Here is a 6,000-nt window from a genome sequence, read left to right as displayed (position 1 = left end):
AAGCTTGCCTGCAAGACGATATAATCGTCCGGGGGAAAACACGGGCTGAGCACGACGCGAACCTAGTTAAAGTCTTCGAACGACCCAGCAAAGCCGGCATAAAACTCAACATCGACAAGTGCGCCTTCCTACAGCAGACAGTCAAGTTCCTAGGCCACATCGTTTCCGGCGAAGGTGTGAAGCCTGATCCTAAAAAAGTCGATGCGATCACACAGATCACACCACCATAAGATGTGAAAGAACTGAGATCGTTCTTGGGGATGGCAAACCACCTTGCCAAGTTTGTGCCACACCTGGCACACACAAAAAAACCAATGCGGAATCTCCTTTGTGCCGACGCTGCGTGGCTCTGGGGACCAGACCAGCAGCGAAGCTTTGAAGCAGTGAAAGAAGCTTTAGCGAAATCGCCAGTTCTGACGCACTACAATACGACGGTGCCTCTCATCGTCTCAGCGGACGCATCATCTTACGGAATTGGGGCGGTCTTGCTACAAGAGACCGACGGCAAGCGGCTGCCCATTGCCTATGCATCGCGCTCTCTCACTGAGACGGAGCAACGCTACGCTCAAATCGAGAAAGAAGCGCTCGCGATCACATGGGCATGTGATCACTTCCGCATGTACATCTTGGACTGCAGTTTCACATTGAGACAGACCACAAACCGTTGGTTTGTCATGACAACAAAGCGACTCGACGAGCTGAGCTCACGACAGCAGCGATTCCGAATGCGCCTGTTCCAGTACGACCACACCATAGGTCACGTTCCGGGAAAAGTGATGTACAAAGCCGACGTGCTCTCACGCAAGCCGTTACCCGACACAGCCTCTCGTACAAGGGAACTCAACACCAGAGAGTACGAGCTCCTCACGCTGAAAAAGCTTCCAGCCTCCCAAGAAATGCTCGATCGCATCAAGAACGAGCTACAGACAGACCCGGTAACGCAGGGGTAATCGAGTACACCCTCCGGCCATGGCCGGCTCAAATGACGCTTCCTCAAGGAGTCCACCAATTCTACAAAGTCGCCGGCGAACTAGCCGTACTAGACGGACTGTTGTTCAAGGTCAATCGGCTCGTCATACCGGAAACCCTGCGCTTCGAAATCCTGGAGAAGCTTCACACAGGTCACCAGGATGTGTCCAAATGCCGCGCCAGAGCCAGGCATCGACAGCTTCGTCCGAAAGTGCCCTGTTTGTCAAGAACACCGGAAACCAGGTCAACCTCCCTTTTTGGCGGCTCCACTGCCAAACTACCCATGGGAAGTCGTCGGCATGAACCTTTTCGTCCACGAAGGCAGTAACTACTTGATTGCTGTCGATTACTATTCAAGGTTCTTCGAGGTGGAACCTCTGAGGCGGACGACGACCAGGGACATCATCGCCGTCCTCGACCCAATGTTTGCACAATATGGAGCGCCGAGAATTCTCCGAACAGACAACGGACCGCAATTCGCCTCACGCGAATTCGCAGTGTTTCTGAAGGAATGGGGCGTGACCCAATCAACGTCAAGCCCGCACTACCCACAGAGCAACGGGGAGGACGAGAGGACAGTCCAAATGGCTAAGCAACTCCTTGGGAAATCGACAGACATCCACAAGGCACTGCTGGCCCAGCGTGCGACCCCGGGAATCGAAGGTTACGCGCCAGCGGAGTTATTCATGGGACGAAGACTGCGTACAAACGTGCCAGTAAAACCAGATTTTCTCCAGCCTCACTGGGACACCACTGACTTTCGCTCCAGAAACGCCTTATACAAGGAAAAGATACGCCAGCACTATGACGAGCGCCGCAGAATACGTGAGCTCGTCACCCTTCCACCTGGAACTGCGGTCAGAATTCTGACGGGAGCAGCGTCTTACGGCCACATTCTAGGGCCAACGCCTCAACCCCGTTCTTACGTGGTGCAGACGATGACCGGCACTACACGGCGAACAAGAGGACACCTGCAACCGGCCGTGGCACCTACCGTCACAAGGAGTGGACGTATGAGTCGTCCACCTGACCGCTTTGGGGGAGTGTGACTGTTCTTTCAAAGGGGGGGGAGGTGTCGGGATATCATCATCATCACCACCGCCGTCATCATCACCGCCACAGCCAACGGCTGACCCTGGACTCTGCCCGCCACTTCCGCGCGCGGACCCTCTTTCCACCAGATCGCGACCAGACACGGCACGACTCACACCTACTTGTATTGCTATGCTAGAATAAACCTACTCAGTTCAATCAATCTTATCTCGACCACGACAAAGGGGAGGACGGTGGCTGCTTGATCGAAACGACCATTAGAAATTTTTGATGGTCAATCAAAATTTCTTGGTGACCCAGTAGACCTTCTTCGTGGCTTATCACACCTTCTTGACGGCCCATCAGACGTTCTTGACAGGCCATCACACCTTCTTGACAGTCCGACAGACATTCTTGATTGCCCATCAGACTTCTTTGATGGTGTGACAGGCTTATTTTATGGTGTCTGATGGACCATCAAACATGTTTTGATGTTACATAATGAACCATTAAAGGCTTCTGTCTCTAGCTCAGAGACCATCAAAACGTTTCTTGTGGTGACTGACGGACCACCAGAACGTTTGATGTTGCCCGGGTGAGACCATCAGGACATCTCGATAAACCATCAGAACGTCAAAAAGGCTTATGGTGCTTCTCATGACATCTTTCGGTAATGGAAAGAAGCTGAACATATCTTCAGGAGGTTCCGGCAGGGGTCGATAGGAGGCGCCAAGGATTTTACGTCGTCGTGCATGGGAGCATGCCTAAATTACATTTGGTGTGGAAGGATGACAGTGGTGTGGCTCGATAACGGTGTGTTTAATCCGTAATAATCCGCCTCAAGAATCGTCATAGGATACTCTAAAGATCATGAAGACACCATTTATAGACTCAGATATGTTTTTGCAAACATAGTTTGTTTTAAATTGTGTTATAGTCCGTTGGGGAAACATTTTGTTGATCCGTTTTGTATGTCAAGTAGATCACGTTTATATCTAAGTGGCAGAGAGTATGCCCAAAAATGCACTTTGCTTGATAAGAAATTCAGTTACTAGGCGGACGTGGACTGTGAATTAAAGGTTTGAGCGAAAAGACTTTACAAAGCCGCGAATGCGGTAATACGAGGCTTACTGCATTCTCAACACGACGAGGTTAAGTGGAATGCACGCTGTCGCACAACCCCGTTATGCCCAGCATGAACCAAGGGAAATAGTGTAGATAGCCACATAACGAACACTGCTAAATTTGCACGTAGTGGAATTTCGAAAGTAGCGAGTGTATTAGGCGAATTGTTTCATCCGTTTTAGTTTTGCAGTCTAATAATGTTTAATGCATTTCTAAATATAAATAATAACATGTCATAACCAAAGTACAAAAAATACAAAGTTTGCTTTCAGGTTTCCACGCAGATTTCGGAAGGTAGATCCTAACGCTTCGAATGTACCTTTCTGAAATGATAATGTGCACAAAATAAAATCCCTGTTTGTATGTAATGCAATTGTTTTGTCTTCTGCTGGCACATATGCGGGATTAGAAATGCATATTGACCAACAGACTATCAAGCTATTTGGAAGTCAGATGTCCCAAGATACGATAGACCATCAAACCATCAGACCACCCATGTCCCAAAATACGACATACCATCAGCCTGGTGGTCCTTTTTTGATAGGGCGATTGTGTTATCTCATCGCAGCTCGGAGCACGTGGAGCGAAAGCTCGCGCTGCAGAACCCAGGACTCCTGGGTTCAATCCGCACTCCTGCCCTTCTCGATTGGGATGAGGAACGTATTGGCGAGCGGTAGTGTATACCTGCTGTACGACACACGTTAGAGACCCCAGGCTGGCAGTGGTACTGAACTGACTAAATTTCTCATTTACAGCGGAGACACTAGACGCCTGTTAGGGTTAACTAACCTCGCACTGTCAAAAATACACATGTTAGCAGTGCGACTAAAAAAAGAAGGAAGGACGAAGAGGATAGGGACGCACGAGCACGGACGATACGGAACGATTTGTAACGCTTTCTGATTAAATGTTTTTGTTCTTAACTCTAACATGGCGCAGTCGACACCAACAAGAACCACAGGTACGTGTAAGCTCAGGCACACGACCCAAGCATGCATTTTATTGAACGCCTGCCAAATTAAGCCAAGACATGGCCGACTCTACAAATGATCTCGCGGAGCGCTACGAACAACTCCAAATCGTCTATGACGATCTTCAAACTGATATGTCGACGATCAAAAATCAGCTGCGTCAAAGTCAAGAACAACGTCCGACCGTGGGTTCAGTGCCGGAAACACCGGACACAGTCGCACATCTTGGGGACGCAGGAGCCAACGTTCCCATGGGCCACGAGGCAACCAGCCCAGAGCCTGCGATCCCCACCGTCACCGAGCTTCTCGCTATCATCGCAGGGACTCAGCAGCGGATCATGGAGTGCGTATGGACAAACTCACGCCCCCTCGAAGTCCACCCGACGATTGACACGTCATCCGCCATACCCATTTACAACGGAGATATAGAGACCACCGTTTCTCATTGGCTTGAAGAGGTCGATCGCGTCGCGTCTCTTGCACATTGAACGTCACCTCTCACCATGTTGATTGCGTTGACTCGACTCAGAGGAACTGCTAAGGACTGGCAGACAGCATATGGTAAATCGATCCGTGACTGGGAAACGTGGAAGCAAGCACTCCTCGAACGCTTCAAGAGGAAGATGACCATGCAAGACTTCATCGAGTACTAGGCCCAACGGAAGCTCCTGCCCAGCGAAACTTTTGTGCAATACATTTACGCCAAGAATGCAATGCTACAAAAGTCGCCGTGTGAATTAGCGCCTGAGGAGAGAATCTCACTAATCTTGCATGGCATTTCCGACGACACATGGGCGAACCCTCTGGCGTCCCACAATTGCAGGTCGGTGTTCGAACTCATCGATAGAGCAATGTGCATGGATAGCCGACGGCCACTCAAAAAGAGCAACTATGCAAACGAGGAACACGAACGGCTGTACTGGGGAACAGCTGCAAGCTTCGAAGATAATACACAATGCAACACAATTAAATGCTACAACTGTGGCAAGCCGGGGCACTTCTCAAGAGAATGTCGCATTCCGAAAACACCCGCCACCCTTCGGGCGGAAGAAAGACGCGGCGCACACAGTCTTACGACGTCATCTCCAAGACGTTTTGAGCAAAGTGGTGACGAACGCCGAAGCCGTACCACCATGTCAAGAAACGTTCATTGCTTCCTACGTACTATCGGGGGAAAATGAAATGCGAACAGAGGAGCGCGTGGCTCGCGGTACAGGCTGCGCCGCCTGGAAGTGAGCCTAGAAGCGAGGGTGCGTGGCCTACTCCGACATGTTCACGCCTGTCCCTCTGCGCTCCCCAAGCTTCGGCAGTGCGCCTCTTAGTGCGCTGAAAGCTATCACCGCTATCTTTGCTGGCTCAGCGCGTGCGGTGCAAAGAAGCTCGCCGCACTCGCCGAGTAGGCAAAGATAGCGGTGGCAGCTTTCAGCGCACTGAGAGGCGCACTGCCGAAGCTGCGGGAGCGCCAATAGAGGGGCGTGAACACATCGGAGTAGGCCACGCACCCTCGCCCCTAGGTTCACTTCCAGGCGGCGCAGCCTGTACCGCGAGCCACGCGCTCCTCTGTTCGCATTTTATTTTTCCCCGATAGTACAAGCGGGGACGACCTACCCATTGTTCATGGCACAATTGGCTCAAACACAACTGTGAAGGTATGCATCGACACGGGCGCAAACGTCTCAATCATTCGCTCTGAAGCCATTCCGCCCAACTCCAGCGTCACCGTTCATTCCAATAGATCTGAGATAAACGTTCTTGGAACACGACTAAGACCAGAAAAAGTCACAGCTTTGACTATCACGGTAGGCACTACTCAGGTTTGGCTACCCGAATTGTTCGTCACGGAACTACCTGCTCCTATCGACATCCTTCTTGGATCAGATTGGAGACAACTTGCCAACGTAGA

This window comes from Ixodes scapularis, unplaced genomic scaffold (genome assembly GCF_016920785.2).
Source record: "Ixodes scapularis isolate PalLabHiFi unplaced genomic scaffold, ASM1692078v2 PGA_scaffold3__209_contigs__length_174095766, whole genome shotgun sequence".
NCBI classification, from domain to species: Eukaryota; Metazoa; Arthropoda; class Arachnida; order Ixodida; family Ixodidae; genus Ixodes; species Ixodes scapularis.
This window is presented reverse-complemented; position numbering follows the sequence as displayed.